Source organism: Ranitomeya imitator, chromosome 7 (assembly GCF_032444005.1).
Source record: "Ranitomeya imitator isolate aRanImi1 chromosome 7, aRanImi1.pri, whole genome shotgun sequence".
NCBI lineage: Eukaryota > Metazoa > Chordata > Amphibia > Anura > Dendrobatidae > Ranitomeya > Ranitomeya imitator.
This window is the reverse complement of record NC_091288.1, coordinates 148,057,836-148,080,729: the sequence shown is the minus strand read 5'-3', so window position 1 is coordinate 148,080,729 and position 22,894 is coordinate 148,057,836.

Here is a 22,894-nt window from a genome sequence, read left to right as displayed (position 1 = left end):
ATTTCCGGGCAAAAACTAGCGGTGTTTGAGCCCAGGGTCAGCAGGAGGAGGAGGAGAGGAGCAAAGTGTAGGCCGAAGCCTGCACTGGTGGCAGCTTTTGGTCGGTTGTGCCAGCGTGGCTTGTGCTGGACACGATGCCGGCTACACAGCGGGGGAACAGCTGGCGGTGCTGAACCCCACTAACACATTGGCTGGTGTTTTTCTCTGTGCAGCTAGCATTTCCGGGCAAAAACTAGCGTTGTTAGAGCCCAGGGTCAGCAGGAGGAGGAGAGGAGCAGAGTGTAGGCCGAAGCCTAGTTGAACCAATTTCAAAGGTTACCTTTAACCCCCCCTCAGGTGTTACAAAGTACAAGAGCCACTCCTTCTGCAGCATTAATGCTGCACAAGTAAAAGGTTGCTCTATTAATTTGTCTACTTGCACAAGCTGAATGCAACACGTACACTATTTAGCCCATTATACTGTTAAACAGTAGTGGAGGCGTGACTTGTCTTTTTAAAGAAAAGCAGCACAGGTGTCGAAAACAACACCTTTTTGCATGGGCGCAGCTTCCTGAGCGTTGTTAGTTGCTGTACAGGAGTCTGCGCTCTTGTGATCCTTTGGCCATGCGCTGTGAGCGCTTCCTGTCTTATGACCTCATTTCATGTTGGCCGTTGCGGTTAGCGGTGGACATGAATCCCAGACCCACAGTGTGTTTTCAAAAAATCACACTGCGTGGCTGGGATTCGTGGCCTTGTGCAGTAAATATTTTTGACGCTCACACATGTCCTTACACCTGCTTCAGACTGGGCGGCCTCATCTGATCCCTTATCGCCTGCCGCGGCCATGAGGACACCCAGTCTGAAGAAGGCGGAAGGAGATGAGTGAACACAGGCAAACATATGCACTGCACATGCCCATCAATCACACCCTCGCTGTCCAAAAAAATAAGACACCGAGGGGCGTTGTTTCGAGCAGGGGAGATGCACAGGCGCAGCCAGCTAACCAATGATGTCAAAAGACGGGCAGCGCTAACAAGGGTGGTGCTGCGTGTCATTACAAAGGAAAGTCACACCTCAGGGACATTGTAATGGTCTCTAATGAGACACATTTTGTACGTGTTGAGTTCCACGTGGGCAAGGAGAAAAAGTCAGCCACCTTGTACAAATGCAGCAGTACTGCTGTACAAGGTGGCTGTTATACATAGAAACACCTGTGGGTGGGGGGCAGGCTCCCTTCAATTTCAGTTCATGTGCCTGCGTGGCGTTTGCAGGTCACGTTGCAAGCTACACAGCAGGGGAACAGCTGGCGTTGCTGAACCCCACTGACACATTGACTGGTGTTTTTCTCTGTGCAGATTGCATGTCCGGGCAAAAACTAGCGGTGTTAGAGCCCAGGGTCAGCAGGAGGAGGAGGAGAGGAGCAAAGTGTAGGCCGAAGCCTGCACTGGTGTCAGCTTTTGGTCGGTTGTGCCAGCGTGGCTTGTGCTGGACACGATGCCGGCTACACAGCGGGGGAACAGCTGGCGGTGCTGAACCCCACTAACACATTGGCTGGTGTTTTTCTCTGTGCAGCTAGCATTTCCGGGCAAAAACTAGCGGTGTTTGAGCCCAGGGTCAGCAGGAGGAGGAGAGGAGCAAAGTGTAGGCCGAAGCCTGCACTGGTGGCAGCTTTTGGTAGGTTGTGCCAGCGTGGCTTGTGCTGGACACGATGCCGGCTACACAGCGGGGGAACAGCTGGCGGTGCTGAACCCCACTAACACATTGGCTGGTGTTTTTCTCTGTGCAGCTAGCATTTCCGGGCAAAAACTAGCGGTGTTTGAGCCCAGGGTCAGCAGGAGGAGGAGAGGAGCAGAGTGTAGGCCGAAGCCTAGTTGAACCAATTTCAAAGGTTACCTTTAACCCCCCCTCAGGTGTTACAAAGTACAAGAGCCACTCCTTCTGCAGCATTAATGCTGCACAAGTAAAAGGTTGCTCTATTAATTTGTCTACTTGCACAAGCTGAATGCAACACGTACACTATTTAGCCCATTATACTGTTAAACAGTAGTGGAGGCGTGACTTGTCTTTTTAAAGAAAAGCAGCACAGGTGTCGAAAACAACACCTTTTTGCATGGGCGCAGCTTCCTGAGCGTTGTTAGTTGCTGTACAGGAGTCTGCGCTCTTGTGATCCTTTGGCCATGCGCTGTGAGCGCTTCCTGTCTCATTACCTCATTTCATGTTGGCCGTTGCGGTTAGCGATGGACATGAATCCCAGACCCACAGTGTGTTTTTAAAAAATCACACTGCGGTGCTGGGATTCGTGCCCTGGTGCACTAAATATGTTTGCCGCTCACACATGTCCTTACACCTGCTTCAGACTGGGCGGCCTCATCTGATCCCTTATCGCATGCCGCGGCCATGAGGACACCCAGTCTGAAGAAGGCGGAAGGAGGTGACTTAAAACAGGCGAACATATGCACTGCACATGCCCATCAATAACACCCTCGCATCCAAAATATGAGACAACGAGGGGCGTTGTGTCAGGCAGGGCGGACGCACAGGCACAGGCAGCCAACCAATGATGTCAGAAGACGGGCAGCGCTAACAATGGGGGTGCTGCGTGTCATTAAAAAGGAAAGTCACACCTCAGGGACATTAGCATTGGTCTCTAATGAGACACATTTTGTACGTGTTGAGTTCCACGTGGGCAAGGAGAAAACATCAGCCACCTTGTACAAATGCAGCAGTACTGCTGTACAAGGTGGCTGTTATACATAGAAACACCTGGGGGTGGGGGGCAGGCTCCCTTCAATTTCAGTTCATGTGCCTGCGTGGCGTTTGCAGGTCACGTTGCAAGCTACACAGCAGGGGAACAGCTGGCGTTGCTGAACCCCACTGACACATTGACTGGTGTTTTTCTCTGTGCAGATTGCATGTCCGGGCAAAAACTAGCGGTGTTAGAGCCCAGGGTCAGCAGGAGGAGGAGGAGAGGAGCAAAGTGTAGGCCGAAGCCTGCACTGGTGGCAGCTTTTGGTCGGTTGTGCCAGCGTGGCTTGTGCTGGACACGATGCCGGCTACACAGCGGGGGAACAGCTGGCGGTGCTGAACCCCACTAACACATTGGCTGGTGTTTTTCTCTGTGCAGCTAGCATTTCCGGGCAAAAACTAGCGGTGTTTGAGCCCAGGGTCAGCAGGAGGAGGAGAGGAGCAAAGTGTAGGCCGAAGCCTGCACTGGTGGCAGCTTTTGGTCGGTTGTGCCAGCGTGGCTTGTGCTGGACACGATGCCGGCTACACAGCGGGGGAACAGCTGGCGGTGCTGAACCCCACTAACACATTGGCTGGTGTTTTTCTCTGTGCAGCTAGCATTTCCGGGCAAAAACTAGCGGTGTTTGAGCCCAGGGTCAGCAGGAGGAGGAGAGGAGCAAAGTGTAGGCCGAAGCCTGCACTGGTGGCAGCTTTTGGTCGGTTGTGCCAGCGTGGCTTTTGCTGGACACGATGCCGGCTACACAGCGGGGGAACAGCTGGCGGTGCTGAACCCCACTAACACATTGGCTGGTGTTTTTCTCTGTGCAGCTAGCATTTCCGGGCAAAAACTAGCGTTGTTAGAGCCCAGGGTCAGCAGGAGGAGGAGAGGAGCAGAGTGTAGGCCGAAGCCTAGTTGAACCAATTTCAAAGGTTACCTTTAACCCCCCCTCAGGTGTTACAAAGTACAAGAGCCACTCCTTCTGCAGCATTAATGCTGCACAAGTAAAAGGTTGCTCTATTAATTTGTCTACTTGCACACGCTGAATGCAACACGTACACTATTTAGCCCATTATACTGTTAAACAGTAGTGGAGGCGTGACTTGTCTTTTTAAAGAAAAGCAGCACAGGTGTCGAAAACAACACCTTTTTGCATGGGCGCAGCTTCCTGAGCGTTGTTAGTTGCTGTACAGGAGTCTGCGCTCTTGTGATCCTTTGGCCATGCGCTGTGAGCGCTTCCTGTCTTATGACCTCATTTCATGTTGGCCGTTGCGGTTAGCGGTGGACATGAATCCCAGACCCACAGTGTGTTTTTAAAAAATCACACTGCGGTGCTGGGATTTGTGCCCTGGTGCACTAAATATGTTTGCCGCTCACACATGTCCTTACACCTGCTTCAGACTGGGCGGCCTCATCTGATCCCTTCTCGCATGCCGCGGCCATGAGGCTGCACAGTCTGAAGAAGGCGGAAGGAGATGAGTTAAGACAGGCGAAGATATGCACTGCTCGTGCCCATCAATCACACCCTCGCAGTCAAAATAATTAAGACAACGAGGAGCATTTTATTCAGGCAGGGCGGACTCACAGGCGCAACTAGCCAACCGATGATGTCAGAACATGGGAAGCGCTACCAAGGGGGGTGCTGCGTATCATTAGAAAGGAAAGTCACACCTCAGGGACAGTGGAATGGTCTCAAAGAGACACATTTTGTACGTGTTGAGTTCCACGTGGGCAAGGATAAAAAGTCAGCCACCTTGTACAAATGCAGCAGTACTACTGTACAAGGTGGCTGTTATACATAGAAACACCTGGGGGAGAGGGGGCCAGGCTCCCTTCAATTTCAGTTCATGTGCCTGCGTGGCGTTTGCAGGACACGTTGCCAGCTACACATCAGGGGAACAGCTGGCGTTGCTGAACCCCACTAACACATTGGCTGGTGTTTTTCTCTGTGCAGCTAGCAGTTCCGGGCAAAAACTAGCGGTGTTTGAGCCCAGGGTCAGCAGGAGGAGGAGAGGAGCAAAGTGTAGGCCGAAGCCTGCACTGGTGGAAGCTTTTGGTCGGTTGTGCCAGCGTGGCTTGTGCTGGACACGATGCCGACTACACAGCAGGGGAACAGCTGGCGGTGCTGAACCCCACTGACACATCACCTAGTGTTTTTTCTGTGTAGACAACACTTCCAGGTGTCAACTGACAGTGTTGAAACCCAGGGAATCAAAGAGGAGCAGAGTGTAGGCCGAAGCCTGCAGTGGAGCAAGTTGAAAGGGAACCTTTAACCCCCCCCCCCCAGGCATTTGTTGCTGAAAGAGCCATCTTGTACAGCAGTAATACTGCACATGGAAAATGGTGGCTCCGAAAATTATGCTCCTTGCAAACGCTGAAGTACACACTCATATAATGTGTCCCCTCACACCGTCAAACCATCCCGGAAGTGGGACTTTCCTTTGTAATGTGACACAGCACAGCCGTCATTCCAACCCCCTTGGTGCCGTGCGCCACCTCCTCAACGTTGTTTGGTTCTGTCACGGAGCCCGCGCTGTAATGTTATCCCTTGGCCATGCACAGTTAGCGGTGCCCGTCTTCTGACATCATTTAGGTGTCAGGCTGGCAGTGCCTGTGCGTCAAAGCTGCCCGAGATCCAACCTTGCAGTGTCATCAAATGTAATCCCACTGCGGGCCAGGGATCCATGGGCATGCGCAGTGCATATCATCGCCTCTCACTCACCTCCTTCATGCTTCTTCAGACTGTGCGGCGTCACGGCCGTGGCATGCTATTAGGGATCAGCTGACGCCGCCTAGTCTGAAGAAGCATGAAGAAGGGGAATGAGAGGCTAGTATATGCACTGCGCATGGCCATGGATACCAGGCCCACTGTGGGATCACATTAGACGACACTGCGAGGTGGGATTTCGGGCAGCGTGGACGCACAGGCGCAGCCAGGACGACAACAAATGATGTCAGAGGACGGGCAGCGCAAACTGTGCATGGCCAAGGGATAACATAACAGTGCAGGGTCCATGACGGAATCAAACAACGCTAAGGAGGCAGCGCATGGTGCCAAGGGGGTAGCAATGACGGCTGTGCTGCGTCACATTACAAAGGAAAGTCCCACCTCTGGGACGGTTGGACGGTGTGAGGGGACACATTACATGAGTGTGTAGTTCAGCGTTTCCAAGGAGCATACTTTCAAGAGCGACCTTTCCCTTGTGCAGGATTAGTGCTGCACATGGTGGCTCTTTCAGTAACAAACGCCTAGGGGGGGGAACAGGTCCCCTTACATTTTAGTTGCGCCAGCGTGGCGGTCGCATGACACGTTGCCGGATACACAGCTGGGGATCAGCTGACGTTACTGAACCCCAATAACAGAGGAGCGACTGTTGACTGTGCACACAGCACTTCCAGGCACCAACTGGCGGTGTTAGAGCCCAGGGACAGCAGGAGGAGCAGATTGGAGGTATTACCACACACACAGCTGGGGATCAGCTGACGTTACTGAACCCCAATAACAGAGGAGCGACTGTTGACTGTGCACACAGCACTTCCAGGCACCAACTGGCGGTGTTACAGCCCAGGGACAGCAGGAGGAGCAGATTGGAGGTATTACCGCACACACAGCTGGGGATCAGCTGACGTTACTGAACCCCAATAACAGAGGAGCGACTGTTGACTGTGCACACAGCACTTCCAGGCACCAACTGGCGGTGTTAGAGCCCAGGGACAGCAGGAGGAGCAGAGGAACAGAGTGTAGGCCGAAGCCTGATTGGAGCAAGTTGAAAGGGAACCTTTAACCCCCCCCCAAGACGTTTGTAGCTGAAAGAGCCATCTTGTGCAGCGCTAAGGATGCAAAAGGAAAAGGTTGCTCTTTTAATTATGCTCCTTGCAAACACAGAAGTAAACACTAAAAATGTGTCCCCTTATACCGTTAAACCGTCACGGAGGTGCGAATTTCCTTCGTAATGGGACACAGCACAGCTATCATTCCTACCCCCTTGGTGCCATGTGCTGCCTCCTCAGCGTTGTTTTAAACTGTCACGGAGCCTGCGCTGTTCTGTTATCCCTTGGCCATGCCCAATTAGCGCTGCCTGTCTTCTGACATAATTTGGTGTCAGGCTGTCAGTGCCTGTGCGTCCACGCTGCTCCAGATCCCACCTCGCAGTCTCGTCTAACGTAATCCCACTGCGGGCCTTGGATCCATGGGCATGCACAGTGCATATCCTCGACTCTCACTCCCCTCCTTCCCTCTTCTTCAGACTGTGCGTTGTCACGGCCGTGGCATGCTATTAGGGATCAGCTGATGGCGCACAGTCTAAAGAAGGCGGAGGGAAATGAGCGAGAGCCCGAGGGGAAGATATGCACTGCGCATGCCCATGGATCCCAGGCCCGCAGTGTGACTCAATCAGAAGACACTGCGAGGCGGGATCTATGGCAGCGCGGCCGCACAGGCGCAGCCAGCCTGACACCAAATTATGTCAGAAGACAGGCAGCGCAAATAGGGCATGGCCAAGGGATAACAGAACAGCGCAGGCTCCGTGACAGCTTAAAACAACGCTGAGGAGGCAGCGCATGGCACCAAGGGGGTAGGAATGACAGCTGTGCTGCGTCACATTACGAAGGAAAGTCCCAGCTCTGGGACGGTATAACGGTATCAGTGAACACATTTTATAAGTGTTAAGTTCTGCGTGTGCAAGGAGCCCCAAAAAAATAGCTACCTTTTCCTTGTGCAGCATTACTGCTGCACAAGATGGCTCTTTCAGTAACAAACGACGGGGGGGGGGGGGCAGGTTCCCTTACATTCAGGTTGTTGTGCCAGCGTAGCGGTCGCAGGACACATTGCCGGCTACACAGCTGGGGATCAGCTGACGTTACTGAAACCCAATAACACTGGGTCGTATGTTTTGACTGTGCAGCCTGCACTTCTGAGCCGCAACTGGCGGTGTTGGAGGCCAGGAATAGCATTTCAGGTGGTAGAAAGATGAACACAGCAGAAGACATGGATGACACCCAATTAATTAATCAGGCACAAGAGTGGCAAATTCCTGCGAGATCCATGCCTGGTTCATTTTCAGGAAAGTAAGCCGGTCAACGTTATCGGAGGATAGTCGCATGCGATGGTCTGTTAGTACACCACCTGCGGCACTAAAGAAACGTTCCGATAAGACACTAGCCGCAGGGCAAGCCAGCACCTCCAATGCATACTGACTTAGCTCTGGCCATGTATCCAGCTTAGAGACCCAAAACTTGAACGGGGAAGAGCCGTCGGGGAGTACAGTAAGAGGGCAAGCCATGTAGTCTGTCACCATCTGACGGAACCGTTGCCTCCTGCTGACTGGAGCCGCCGGTGATGGTGTAGACATTTGGGGCGGGCACACAAAAGTGTGCCAGAGTTGTGCCATACTCGGCTTGCCTTGGGCAGAGGCACTGCTTCTGCTCCCTCTTTGGGCAGAGCCTCCCCCACTGCCTCGACGCACTGAGCTGCTTTGTAAAGCACTAGCAGCACTCCTCTCAGTTGGACAGGAGAAGATGATGGAATTCACCAGTGTGTCGTGGTACTCCCGCAATTTACGCTCCCGGGTCAACGCAGGGATGAGGTTTTGGACGTTGTCCCGGTAGCGAGGATCGAGGAGGGTGAACACCCAATAATCAGGCATGTTGAGAATGTGGTCGATGCGGCGGTCATTTCTCAGGCACTGCAGCATAAAATCCACCATGTGCTGCAGAGTGCCAACCGGCCCAGAAACGCTGTCCCCTGCTTGAGACATGATCTCTGCCCGCTCGTCATCACCCCACCCTCGCTGTACACACTGACCACTGGACAATTGTGTCGCTCCCTCCTCTGGACGGAGCTCTTCCTCGTCCATTGACTCCTCCTCATCCTCCTCACAAATTGGCCCCTGCGTACCCCTTTGTGAGGAACCACGTGGCGCTGACTCTCCAGAAGCTGATGGAAAAGGTGACTCCTCATCCTCCACCTCTTCCACCACATCATCCCTTAACCCTTGCAAAGTTTGCTGAAGCAGGCAGATAAGGGGGACAGTCATGCTGACTAGTGCATCATCTGCACTTGCCATCCGCGTGGAATAATCAAAAGGACGCAAAACCTGGCAGACGTCCTTCATAGTGGCCCACTCTGTGGTTGTGAAGTCTGATCGGCGCTGACTGCGACTTCTTTGCGCCTGATGCAGCTGGTACTCCATAACTGCTTGCTGCTGCTCACACAACCGCTCCAACATATGTAACGTGGAATTCCACCGGGTAGGTAGGTCACATATGATGCGGTGTTCCGGAAGGCGGAATCTGCGCTGCAGAGCAGCAATGCGGGATCTGGCCAAGCTGGAACGCCGCAAGTGAGCACACTCTAGGCGGACCTTGTGCAGCAGGGCATCAAGATCCGGATAGTCCCTCAGAAAACTCTGCACAACCAAATTGAGCACATGTGCCAGACATGGGATGTGAGTGAGGTTGCCAAGGGCCAAAGCTGCCACCAGATTTCGGCCATTGTCACACACTACCATGCCTGGCTGGAGATTCGCTGGCAGTAACCACACATCGCTCTCCTGCTTTATGGCATTCCAGAGCTCCTGCGCTGTGTGGCTTCGATGCCCCAATGAAACTAGTTTCAAGACGGCCTGCTGACGTTTGGCCACGGCTGTGCTCATGTCGGTCATAGGTAAACGTTCACGGGTCCATGTGGGGGTGGACTGTGACGGATCCTGCAGAGAGGAATCAGAGGAACTGGTGTAAGAGGAGGAGTCGATGCATACAGACTGGATTCCTGCAATCCTTGGAGTGGGCAGGACACGTCCTGCGCCACTCGCACGATCTGTACCTGGCTCAACAACATTAACCCAATGGGCAGTGAGGGAAACATATCGCCCCTGTCCATGCTGACTGGTCCACGCATCGGTGGTGAGGTGGACTTTGCTACTGACGGCGTTCAGTAGCGCATGTTTTATGTTTGCCTCAACATGCCTGTGCAGGGCAGGGACAGCCTGCCTGCTGAAGTAAAAGCGGCTGGGCACCTTGTACTGTGGGACTGCCAATGCCATCAAGTCACGGAAGCTGTCAGTCTCCACCAGCCTGAACGAGAGCATTTCCAGGGACAACAGTTTGGCAATGCCTGCATTCAGAGCCTGTGCTTGGGGGTGGTTGGCCGAGAATGCCCGCCTTTTCTCCCATGCCTGTACTACCGATGGCTGTAGAGTAGACTGGGAGTGTGAGGATGACTGGGAAGGTGGTGCTGTGGGTGGAATTATACAAGGTCTCTGGGAGGAAGCCAAACCAGCTGTGCGTGAGCTGGAGGAAGAGGCAACACGAGCTGAAGAGGTGGTAGCTGCCGCTGTTGGTTGGCCTACATCTTCAGTGTGTTTCTGTAACTCCACCGCGTGCCTGGTCCGCACATGTTTCCACATATTTGTGGTATTGAGGTTGCTGACATTTTTCCCTCTTTTTACTTCATGATGACACAGCTTGCATTTGACAAAACAAATGTCATCTGCAACTGTGTCAAAAAAGGACCAGGCACTGCAAGTCTTGGGAGCGCCCTTTTTGGCTTTGGAAAGAGACAGGCTCTTAACGGGTGCCAAAGTGGAGGCTACAGGCTCCGCAGTCTTCCCCCTCCCTCTCCCTCTTTGGCCCGTAAGAGGAAGCTCTTCCTCTGAGCTGCTCCCACCACCTTCCTGTTCCTCACGCCACGATGGGTCAAGGACCTCATAAACTCCACTACCCTCTGCCACCAACTGCTCCTCCTGGGTAGTCTCAGCAGCACAGTACGCACGAGAAAGCGGCACCTGAGTTTCATCATCAGATGCGTACTGCGCTGTGGTCACCGGAGGCACTGGCCCACCTGCCTCTTCAGAGTCAGAGAGAAAAAGGTGTTGGGCATCACTGCACACTGCCTCTTCTTCCATTTCTCCAATGCTGCTTGGCTGGCCCCCTGTTTCCAAGCCAAGAGATTCAGAGAACAGAAGTAGAGACGGCTCCTGTCCTGGGCTCTCTGACTGCCTGGCCAATTTGGCAGGTGGTGAAGAGACAGATGGCTGCTCTCCAGTGCTCTGTGCCTGAGAGGATGTGGCACTAACTGAAGTCGATGCCGAGGCGTTAGCTGCCATCCACCCGACAACGGCTTCAATTTGGTCTTCACGCAGCAGCGGTGCACGGCGCTCTCCGACAAAGCTGCGCATGAAGGACTGTTCCCTGCTGAAACTGAGTGACGACGAGTCACCGGCGCCCGCAGCAGGCACAGAATCACCACGTCCTCTCCCTGCTCCTCTCCCTGCTCCGCGCCCACGCCCACGTGCCTTACTCCCTGCCCTCTTCATCTTGGTTGACAGATAAAGATAAGCAGAAAAGTACTAAGGCCTTAGTGTGCTTATTCCTGTAATGCTCCTCCTAACAGGTGTAAGAAACACTAATGTTGTAAATTGTGGACTAAACTTTATTATTTTTCAAATGTGGCCTACACAAGTGTTAAGTTGTGTTTGGTGAACTTAACTTTTTTTTTGGTGCAGATCGGGCTACAGAGCTAGTTTAAATCACACGGAGACCGTGCAGACAGCCGTAAACGGCGCTGCAAGGCCAAAAAACCCTCCTCTAGGTTATCCTATATAGTGTTTTTCCACTATTTAGCTGGATACAAGTGGAAAGACACTAATAGGAATTTTTTTTTTTCAAATTTTAAACTGGCTGCACTATTTGAAAAAAAGGAAATTGTTTTTCAAGGTATGAGGCAGTAACGCACCCTGAGCTGAATCCAACCGGCTATGGCTGCACACAGACTACAGGGCGAGCTGCGCTCACACAGAGACCATGCAGACAGCCGTAAACGGCGCTGCAAGGCCCAAAAAAAACCCTCTAGGTTATCCTATGTAGTGTTTTTCCACAATTGAGCTGGAGACTGGTGGAAAGACACTAATAGGAATTTTTTTTTTTTCAAATTTTAAACAGGCTGCACTATTTCAAAAAAAGGAAAATTTTTCTCAAGGTATGAGCCAGTAACGAACCCTGAGCTGAATCCAACCGGCTATGGCTGCACACAGACTACAGGGCGAGCTGGGCTCACACGGAGACCGTGCAGACAGCCGTAAACGGCGCTGCAAGGCCAAAAAACCCTCCTCTAGGTTATCCTATATAGTGTTTTTCCACTATTTAGCTGGATACGAGTGGAAAGACACTTATAGGATTTTTTTTTTTCAAATTTTAAACAGGCTGCACTATTTGAAAAAAAAGGAAAATTTTTCGCAAGGTATGAGCCAGTAACGAACCCTGAGCTGAATCCAACCGGCTATGGCTGCACACAGACTACAGGGCGAGCTGGGCTCACACGGAGACCGTGCAGACAGCCGTAAACGGCGCTGCAAGGCCAAAAAACCCTCCTCTAGGTTATCCTATATAGTGTTTTTCCACTATTTAGCTGGATACGAGTGGAAAGACACTAATAGGAATTTTTTTTTCAAATTTTAAACAGGCTGCACTATTTGAAAAAAAGGAAAATTTTTCTCAAGGTATGAGCCAGTAACGAACCCTGAGCTGAATCCAACCGGCTATGGCTGCACACAGACTGCAGGGCGAGCTGGGCTCACACGGAGACCGTGCAGACAGCCGTAAACGGCGCTGCAAGGCCCTAAAAACCCCCTCTAGGTTATCCTATGTAGTGTTTTTCCACAATAGAGCTGGAGACTGGTGGAAAAACACTAATAGGAAATTTGAGAAAAAATGTGCAGCAGGCTGCACTGAGAGCAAAAAAGAACAACTGTGTGAGGCAGTGTGAACCCCCCCTGAGCTGAATACAACCGGGTATATGGCTGCACACAGACTACAGAGTGAGCTGCACACACACACACACACAGAGACCTTGCAGAACGCTGTTAAAACAGCGCTGCAAGGCAAGAGCAAGGTGAACAGTGAAGAACACACAGCGTTTTGCTAAATTAGCCTTTGGAAAGGAAAATAAAGCAATTAGCAAGCTCAACTGGCCCTCAGTTAGAACACAGCGTCCTGTCCCTAACTGAAATCACAGCAGAGTGAGCGCAAAATGGCGGCAGCGCTTTTTTATAGTGCAGAGTGACATCATTTCAGCAGCCAATCCCAGCCTTGCCAGTACTTACATGCCCACCATGCTAAACAGGATGTGCCCACACTTTCATTCATTCCTCATTGGCTGCTGCGTTCAATTTGAATTCTGGGAACTTCCGATTCCGGTATCCGATACGCGGGAAGTATCGGAATTCGGTATCGGAATTCCGATACCGCAAATATCGGCCGATACCCGATACTTGCGGTATCGGAATGCTCAACACTAATAATAGGTCATATTCCCTATTAAGTCCCTTCGGGTGTAAAGTGTCCAAAACGTGAATCCAGTATGCTTCACGGCGTTTCAGGGATGCTAGTCTGTCAGCACCCTGTCTGAGAGACGGTATCTGTTCAATCATCTGGAATTTCATCTGGGAAATGCTGTGTCCCTTGCTGATAAAGTGATTGGAGATTGGTGAAAGCATGTTCTTGCACCTAATTGTGTATTTGTGCTTGGATATGCGGTTGCGTATGGCCTGTGTCGTTTCCCCTACATACAGCATGCCGCAGGGGCATTTTCTTAGATATACCACATACGCCGAATCGCAGGAAGAGTAGTGTTTAATGGGGAAGCTTTTGCCTGAGCATGGATGGTGGAAGGTATTGCCCTTTTGAACATTACTACATTGTGAGCAGTGTAGACACGGGAACTCTATTTAACACACCGGCCTTGAGCGGTCCCTCACTACAGCACCTACTCTGACTAGCGGTGGACACCGCGTCTAGCCCCAGACTCCAGCAGGTAATTACGCTCTACCCCGGACACCGGTCTTCAGCACCTATTATGCAGCGCTCTGCATTGCATTGTGCCTGTGCTCTGTGATATGTTGCGCTCTGCTATGTTAGCCCTGTGCGGATCCCCCACTACTGTATTTATCTACTAGCTCATAGCTCATCATAACAGAGGGAGCGAGGCAGAATTCCCTCAGGTAACTTTCACCTTGGTGTGGCACCTGTCATGATCCAGTTCTGAGTTGATGTGTTCAGCTGTATTGTCTCTGGACTGGTCATGTGGGAGTTATTCCTCTCTGCCTCACTCTGAAGCTGGCTGAGCTATTTAAGTCCTCTTCAGCCTGTGGGCCAGTGTCAGGTATAGTTCATCCTGCACTGTTTGAGCTCCTGACCTGGATCCCAGTACTAGTGTTCCTCTTTGCCTCTGACTGCCTGCACCCGTTTATGACTTGTTCTGACCTTTGGCCTGTGCCCCGACTGCGTCTTACGTCTCACATTTTGGTTACCACGTTCCCGGTAGGTTCTGACGTCTTGCTTGTTCCCGACTTTTCTCTGCTTGCCCCTTCTGTACCGCACTGCTATCTCCATGTATGACCTTGGCTTGTTTCAAGTCCTTTTCCGTGTGTTGTTGTTCAGTGTTGCTGCGCTGTGTGTGCAACCTCCTTTCCTTAACCAGCACCCCGTGGTGGAGGTTGCTCTATACTGCACTGCAGCAGCACATTACATTTGCCACTTAGATTTTTAATCTGAATAATGAACTTAATTTTTTATGGAATACTGCGAGTTCTGACGTCTATGTAGATCTACCCTTATTACTAAAAAGGGCTTTTTGTCATGCACCATGCATTGCTCGGATGTGCTTGTTACTAGCCGAATAATGGGCGTTTCTCGAAGTAAAACTTAAATCCCTGCCCCGCGTCTTTGGCGCCTGTTACATAACCAATGAGCATGCGGGGATTGCCTATGAGACACTGTAATGCCATAGCCATCTTGGTTATGGCATTACTGTGATTGGCTGGCTGACATCATCAGAGATTATAAAAGTACAGGTGCCTCCCAGCTCGGCACAGCTCTGTGACAATTCACAATGGAGGGAGACAGTGCTTGTCTAGACCTGTGTGTGCACAGTATAACCAATCAGAAGCCTGTAGTGTTGGTACTGGTGCTTAGGATGAGCCATCATACTGACAGCACTTTTGAGGGATATTCGTTGATAGCACAAACAACAAGCATTTAGCCTGGGGAGGGAGAGAGAGATTCTCAGGAGCAGAGAGAGTGACAGAATCCATTATGTAGACAGGAATCAGGCCTGTGCAGTCCGTCGGCAAATATATAGTTCCCTTTTTTTCTGAGTGGTGGAAAAACTGACTGTATTTTGACTCCTCAAATGTTATGTGCTTTGAGGTCCTTTTTTTGTGTTATATAACACAACCAAAATGTGTTGAAACATTTTCCTGGGCTACATCTCTTAGCCAGACACTATTCCATATTGTGGAGACATTTTTTATGATCTCTACTATATTCCATAGTGTGAAGAATAATTTTTGTGAAATCAGTGAACAAAGGCTTTTAAAAATGTTGTTGGCCTCTATTTCTTAGACATACAGTGTTACTTTGTCTGTGAATATTTCTATGATCTCTGTAAGTGAAAAAACGCTTTTAGAAATTTTGTAGATCTCCATTTCTCAGACACACAGTGTTACGTGATCGGTGAATATTTCTGCGTACTCTAAAAATGCACAAAAGCTTTTTAACCCCTTCACGACATGCGCAATACTAGTACAGCGCATGTCGTGTCTCCCCTTTGATGTGGGCTCCGGCGCTGAGCCCCCATCAAAGTCGCGACATGTCAGCTGTTTTGTACAGCTGACATGTGCACGCAATAGCGACAGGTGGAATCGCGTTCCACCTGCGGCTATTAACTAGTTAAATGCTGCTGTCAAACGCTGATTTAACTAACGCTTCCGGCCATCGGGCCGGAAATGCGTGCATCGCCGACCCCCATCATGTGATCGGAGGACAGCGTTGCATCGGCATGGCAACCTGAGGTCTCCTTGAGACCTCTATGGTTGTTGATGCCGGCTTGCTGTGAGCGCCACCCTGTGGTCGGCGCACATAGCAAGTCTGTAATTCAGCTGCATAGGATCAATCTGATGATCGCTCCTATGTAGCAGAGCCGATCCAGTTGTGCCAGCTTCTAGCCTCCCATGGAGGCTAATGAAGCATGGCAAAAGTTTACAATTTTTTTTTAAAGAATATGAAAAAAATAAAAAAAATATGAAAGTCTAAATCACCCCCCTTCGAAATAAAACAGTGAAAAAAAAATCAAACATACACATATTTAGTATTGCCGCATTCAGAATCGCCCGATCTATCAATTAAAAAAAGGATTAACCTGATTGCTAAACGGCGTAGCGAGAAAAAAATTCCAAATGCCAGAATTACCTTCTTTTGGTCGCCGCGACATTGCATTAAAATGCAATAACGGGCGATCAAAAGAGCGTATCTGCACAAATGTGGTATCATTAAAAATGTCAATTTGACACACAAAAAATAAGCCCTCACCTGACCCAAAATCCTGAAAAATGGAAACGCTACGGGTATCGAAAAATGGCGCAATTTTTTTCTTTTTTTGCAAAGTTTGGAATTTTTTTCACCACTTAGATAAAAAATAACCTAGACATGTTTGATGTCTATGAACTCATAATGACGTGGAGAATCACAATAGCATGTCAGTTTTAGCAATTAGTGAACCTAGCAACAAGCCAAACAAAAAAAACAAGGTGTGGGATTGCACTTTTTTTTGCAATTTCACCACACCTGAATTTTTTTTCCCATTTTCTAGTACAAGACATGGTAAAACCAATGGTGTCGTTCAAAAGTACAACTCGTCCCGCAAAAAATAAGCCCTCACATGGCCATATTGTCAGAAAAAAAAAAGTTATGGCTCTGGGAAGGAGGGGAGCGAAAAATGAAAAAGCAAAAAAGGAAAAGGGCTGCATCTTGAAGGAGTTAAATTTTGCAGGCCTCGATTTCTCAGACATACAGTGTTACTTTGTGATTATTTCTGTGATTTGCAAAACTGCACAAAAGCATTTAACATTTTGTAGGCCTTCATTTCATAGACATACAGTGTCACTTTTCTCTGAATATTTCTGTGATCTCTAAAACTGAGAAAAAACATTGAAACAGTTTTCTGGATTGAATTTGATTGAATTTGATTTGATTGTTGCGTCGGCGCACTATGTCCCGGAACACAGCGTAATACTTCCGGGACATGGTGCGCCAGTGCATGCGCACTAATGCTTTTCGGCTTTGCCCGCAGTTGGGCAAAGAATACTGCAATTGCGCAAGGCAAGATTGCTTTGCGCAGGCGTGTTCTTCGGAGGAAAGCGAATCAACTTCAAGACAATATTGCGGGAAAGGAAGGGGTGAATAAAAGACCTGAAAACACCACCCATCGGACCAAAAAAAGGGCCCGCCAAATTCAGGTGACAGGTTCCCTTTAAGGGATTGGAAAGTGGAAGTGTTGATGATGGTGCATGCAGATGTGGGGCAGGTGTGACTATGCCTGTTCCTGGAGCACAAGAAACATGCCAATCCATGACACATAGGTTCCTGTCCCACTTTGCAGTGAGGCACGGTACACCACTTCTGAAACCAGAGCAGTGAGAACAGGTAGTCGGTTGGATAGCAGATAATGCTTCCAGCAGTGTTAGCACCACCACACAGTCTTCCACACAGTGAAGTCTCACCAGCCTAAAGTCTGGATAATTTGATCCTCTCCCTAATCCTCCTTCCTCCCACAATGTTAAGTCTCAGAAGACTAGTGATCCTAAACTAGGACACTCCGAGGAGCTGATTACCACAACATTTCTTGATTGTAGCCTCTCAATCTGTATGCTCCAAGAGGGACAGGACGACATGCTGTTTAGTGATGCATGAAACATAGAGCAGCCATGGCCACAAGAAAATGATGGTGGGAAATGGCAAATTTGGGATAAGGAGGAGGAAGATGATGATGAGACACAGTTGCCACTAGGTCTTATTGTTGTTAAGCCAGAAAGTCAGGAGGACCAGGGTGCGGTGATGGAAAACGAGGTGGTGCATTGCAAAGTCACTGACCCAACCTGGAAAGCTGGCATGGAGAGCGAGGCCTGCATTGCTGAGGGGGAGAGATAGGCAGCACCGAAACAGGAAGGAAGAGGCAGTGGGTGACCAGAGGGAGAAGGCGAGCAACTGTTCCAAATGACCGACAGTCCTCAGTTTCTCTGTCAAAGAGCTGTGTGTTCCCCAGTCTGGGACTTATTAAAAGAGAGTTCTGAGACACCAACATTTCTGAGACGACAAAATGGCCATTTGTAATGCCATGCAAAGATCAGCAAATAGGTGGGAATAGCGTGGGTATGCTAATGTTTTTATCAATATTATTGTGTGTGCATAAAAGGATAAAAGGACATTTCAATGTTGATTGACAGTCATTTTGTATTTCTTTCATTTTCTTACTATTGCACCAACAGTTGTCTCCTTCATACCCTGCGTCTTACTTATGATTTAGTAGGTAGCCCGTTCCAGCTTTGTGCAGGTCTATGGTCTTGTCTCTGACTTCTTTTTAAAGCTCTTTTGTCTTGCCTGTGTTGTAGAGGGTAGAGTCTGACTGATTAATTGAGTCAGTCGACTGGGGTCTTTTATAAAAGGTGACTATGTAAGACAGCTGTCTTTAATGCATATAACGAGTTGATTAGGAGCATCTAACTGGTCTATAGGAGCGAGAACTCTTAATGGTTGCTAGGGGATCAAATACTTATTTCTAGGGTTGAGCGAAACGGGTCGTTCATTTTCAAAAGTCGCCGACTTTTGGCAAAGTCGGGTTTCATGAAACCCGATCCGACCCTGTGCGGGGTCGGCCATGCGGTACGTGACTTTCGCGCGAAAAGCGCCATTTCTCAGCCAATGAAGGTAAACGCAGAGTGTGGGCAGCGTGATGACATAGGTCCTGGTCCCCACCATCTTAGAGAAGGGCATTGCAGTGATTGGCTTGCTGTCTGCGGCGTCACAGGGGCTATAAAGGGGCGTTCCCGCCGACCGCCATGTTACTGCTGCTGATCTGAGCTTAGGGAGAGGTTGCTGCCGCTTCGTCAGAAGCAGGTATAGCGTTAGGCAGGGTCCATTAACCACCAAACCGCTTGTGCTGTAGCGATTTCCACAGCCCAACACCACCTTCGGTGTGCAGGGACAGTGGAAGCTACATTTTTTTTTTTCCTCAGCGCTGTAGCTCATTGGGCTGCCCTAGAAGGCTCCCTGATAGCTGCATTGCTGTGTGTACGCCGCTGTGCAAACCAACTGCTTTTTTCAAAGCACAAATCCTCTTGTTCCTTCCTTTCTGCACAGCTATCTTTTTTGTTTGTCCACACTTTTTATTTAATTTGTGCATCAGTCCACTCCTTATTGCTGCCTGCCATACCTGGCTGAGATTACTGCAGGGAGATAGTAATTGTTGGACACTCCCTGTTTTTTTTTTTTTTTTGTGGGAGATTAAGATTGACATTTATGCTAGAGTGCCATCCCTGTGTGTGCCATCTCTCACTCAGTGGGCCATAGAAAGCCTATTTATTTTTTTGCTTGATTTGGGTTATAAAATCTACCTGAAAAAATCACTACATCAATCAGTGGGAGAAAAATATTGGCCTCAGGGCTTGTGTGCCACTCTTGACTCCTGTGTGTGCCACCTCTCACTCAGTGGGCCATAGAAAGCCTATTTATTTTTTTGCTTGATTTGGGTTCTAAAATCTACCTGAAAAAATCAATACATCAATCAGTGGGAGAAAAATATTGGCCTCAGGGCTTGTGTGCCACTCCTGACTCCTGTGTGCATCATCACTCACTCAGTGGGCCATAGAAAGCCTATTTTTTTTTTTTTTTACTTTATTTGGGTTCTAAATTCTACCTGAAAAAATCAATAAATCAATCAGTGGGAGATTAATATTGGCCTTTGGGCTTGTGTGCCTGTCCTAAGCGTGCCATCTCTCTCTCTCAGATAGTGGGCCATAGAAAGCCTATTTATTATTTTTTTTATTGGGTTTATAAATTTTCCCTGGAAAAAAAAAAAAGTGGGAGATTAATATTGGCCTCTGGGCTTGTGTGCCAGTCCTGAGCGTGCCATCTCTCTCACAAATAGTGGGCCATAGAAAGCCTATTTATTTATTTTTTTTGGTTTTATAAATTCTCCCTGAAAAAAAAAAGGGAGATTAATATTGGCCTTTGGGCTTGTGTGCCAGTCCTAAGCGTGCCATCTCTCTCTCTCAGATAGTGGGCCATAGAAAGCCTATTTATTATTTTTTTTATTGGGTTTATAAATTTTCCCTGAAAAAAAAAAAAGTGGGAGATTAATATTGGCCTCTGGGCTTGTGTGCCAGTCCTGAGCGTGCCATCTCTCTCACAAATAGTGGGCCATAGAAAGCCTATTTATTTTTTTGGTTGATTTGGGTTCTAAATTCTACCTGAAAAAATCAATAAATCAATCAGTGGGAGATAAATATTGGCCTCTGGGCTTGTGTGCCACTCCTGACTCCTGTGTGCGTCATCTCTCACTCAGTGGGCCATAGAAAGCCTATTTTTTGTTTTATTTGTTTTATAAATTCTCCCTGAAAAAATCATTTTATTTTATTTGGTTTCTAAATTCTTCCTGAAAAAATCTTTTTTTTTTATTATTTTTTTTTTCTAAAGTCTCCCTGGAAAAAAAAAAAATCAAATCAGTGGGAGATTAATATTGCCCTTTCTGCTTGTGTGCCAGTCTTGACTCCTGGGTGTGCCATCTCTCTCTCTCTCTCCAATTGTGGGCCATAGAAAGCCTATTATTTTTTTAGCTTGATTTGGGTTCCAAAATCTACCTGAAAAAATCACTACATCAATCATTGGGAGAACAATATTGGCCTCTGGGCTTGGGTGCCACTCCTGACTCCTGTGTGCGTCATCTCTCACTCCGTGGGCCATAGAAAGCCTATTTTTTCTTTTATTTGTTTTCTAAATTCTCCCTGAAAAATCATTTTATTTTATTTGGTTTCTAAATTCTTCCTGAAAAAAATCATTTTTTTTAATTATTTTTTTTTTCTAAAGTCTCCCTGAAAAAAAAAATCAAATCAGTGGGAAAATAATATTGCCCTTTCTGCTTGTGTGCCAGTCTTGACTCCTGGGTGTGCCATCTCTCTCTCTCTCTCTCTCTCTCTCTCTCTCTCTCTCCAATTGTGGGCCATAGAAAGCCTATTTTTTTTTTTAGCTTGATTTGGGTTCCAAAATCTACCTGAAAAAATCACAACATCAATCATTGGGAGAACAATATTGGCCTCTGGGCTTGTGTGCCACTCCTGACTCCTGTGTGCGTCATCTGTCACTCAGTGGGCCATAGAAAGCCTATTTTTTCTTTTATTTGTTTTCTAAATTCTCCCTGAAAAAATCATTTTATTTTATTTGGTTTCTAAATTCTTCCTGAAAAAATCATTTTTTTATTATTTTTTTTTCTAAAGTCTCCCTGGAAAAAAAAAAAAAATCAAATCAGTGGGAGATTAATATTGCCCTTTCTGCTTGTGTGCCAGTCTTGACTCCTGGGTGTGCCATCTCTCTCTCTCTCTCCAATTGTGGGCCATAGAAAGTCTATTATTTTTTTAGCTTGATTTGGGTTCCAAAATCTACCTGAAAAAATCACTACATCAATCATTGGGAGAACAATATTGGCCTCTGGGCTTGTGTGCCACTCCTGACTCCTGGGTGTGCCATCTCTCTCTCTCTCTCTCTATCTCTCTCCAATTGTGGGCCATAGAAAGCCTATTTTTTCTTTTATTTGTTTTCTAAATTCTCCCTGAAAAATCATTTTATTTTATTTGGTTTCTAAATTCTTCCTGAAAAAAATCATTTTTTTTAATTATTTTTTTTTTCTAAAGTCTCCCTGGAAAAAAAAAAAATCAAATCAGTGGGAGATTAATATTGCCCTTTCTGCTTGTGTGCCAGTCTTGACTCCTGGGTGTGCCATCTCTCTCTCTCTCTATATCTCTCTCCAATTGTGGGCCATAGAAAGCCTATTTTTTTTTTTAGCTTGATTTGGGTTCCAAAATCTACCTGAAAAAATCACTACATCAATCATTGGGAGAACAATATTGGCCTCTGGGCTTGTGTGCCACTCCTGACTCCTGTGTGCATCATCTCTCACTCAGTGGGCCATAGAAAGCCTTTTTTTGTTTTATTTGTTTTCTAAATTCTCCTGAAAAATCATTTTATTTTATTTGGTTTCTAAATTCTTCCTGAAAAAATCATTTTTTTTTATTATTTTATTTTTCTAAAGTCTCCCTGGAAAAAAAAAAAAATCAAATCAGTGGGAAAATAATATTGCCCTTTCTGCTTGTGTGCCAGTCTTGACTCCTGGGTGTGCCATCTCTCTCTCTCTCTCTCTCTCTCCAATTGTGGGCCATAGAAAGCCTATTTTTTTTTTTAGCTTGATTTGGGTTCCAAAATCTACCTGAAAAAATCACAACATCAATCATTGGGAGAACAATATTGGCCTCTGGGCTTGTGTGCCACTCCTGACTCCTGTGTGCGTCATCTGTCACTCAGTCGGCCATAGAAAGCCTATTTTTTGTTTTATTTGTTTTCTAAATTCTCCCTGAAAAAATCATTTTATTTTATTTGGTTTCTAAAATCTTCCTGAAAAAATCATTTTTTTTTATTATTTTTTTTTTCTAAAGTCTCCCTGGAAAAAAAAAAAAATCAAATCAGTGGGAGATTAATATTGCCCATTCTGCTTGTGTGCCAGTCTTGACTCCTGGGTGTGCCATCTCTCTCTCCAATTGTGGGCCATAGAAAGCCTATTATTTTTTTACCTTGATTTGGGTTCCAAAATCTACCTGAAAAAATCACTACATCAATCAGTGGGACATAAATATTGGCCTCTGGGCTTGTGTGCCACTCCTGACTCCTGTGTGCATCATCTCTCACTCAGTGGGCCATAGAAAGCCTTTTTTTGTTTTATTTGTTTTCTAAATTCTCCCTGAAAAAATCATTTTATTTTATTTGGTTTCTAAATTCTTCCTGAAAAAATCATTTTTTTTTATTATTTTATTTTTCTAAAGTCTCCCTGGAAAAAAAAAAAAAATCAAATCAGTGGGAAAATAATATTGCCCTTTCTGCTTGTGTGCCAGTCTTGACTCCTGGGTGTGCCATCTCTCTCTCTCTCTCTCTCCAATTGTGGGCCATAGAAAGCCTATTTTTTTTTTTAGCTTGATTTGGGTTCCAAAATCTACCTGAAAAAATCACAACATCAATCATTGGGAGAACAATATTGGCCTCTGGGCTTGTGTGCCACTCCTGACTCCTGTGTGCGTCATCTGTCACTCAGTGGGCCAT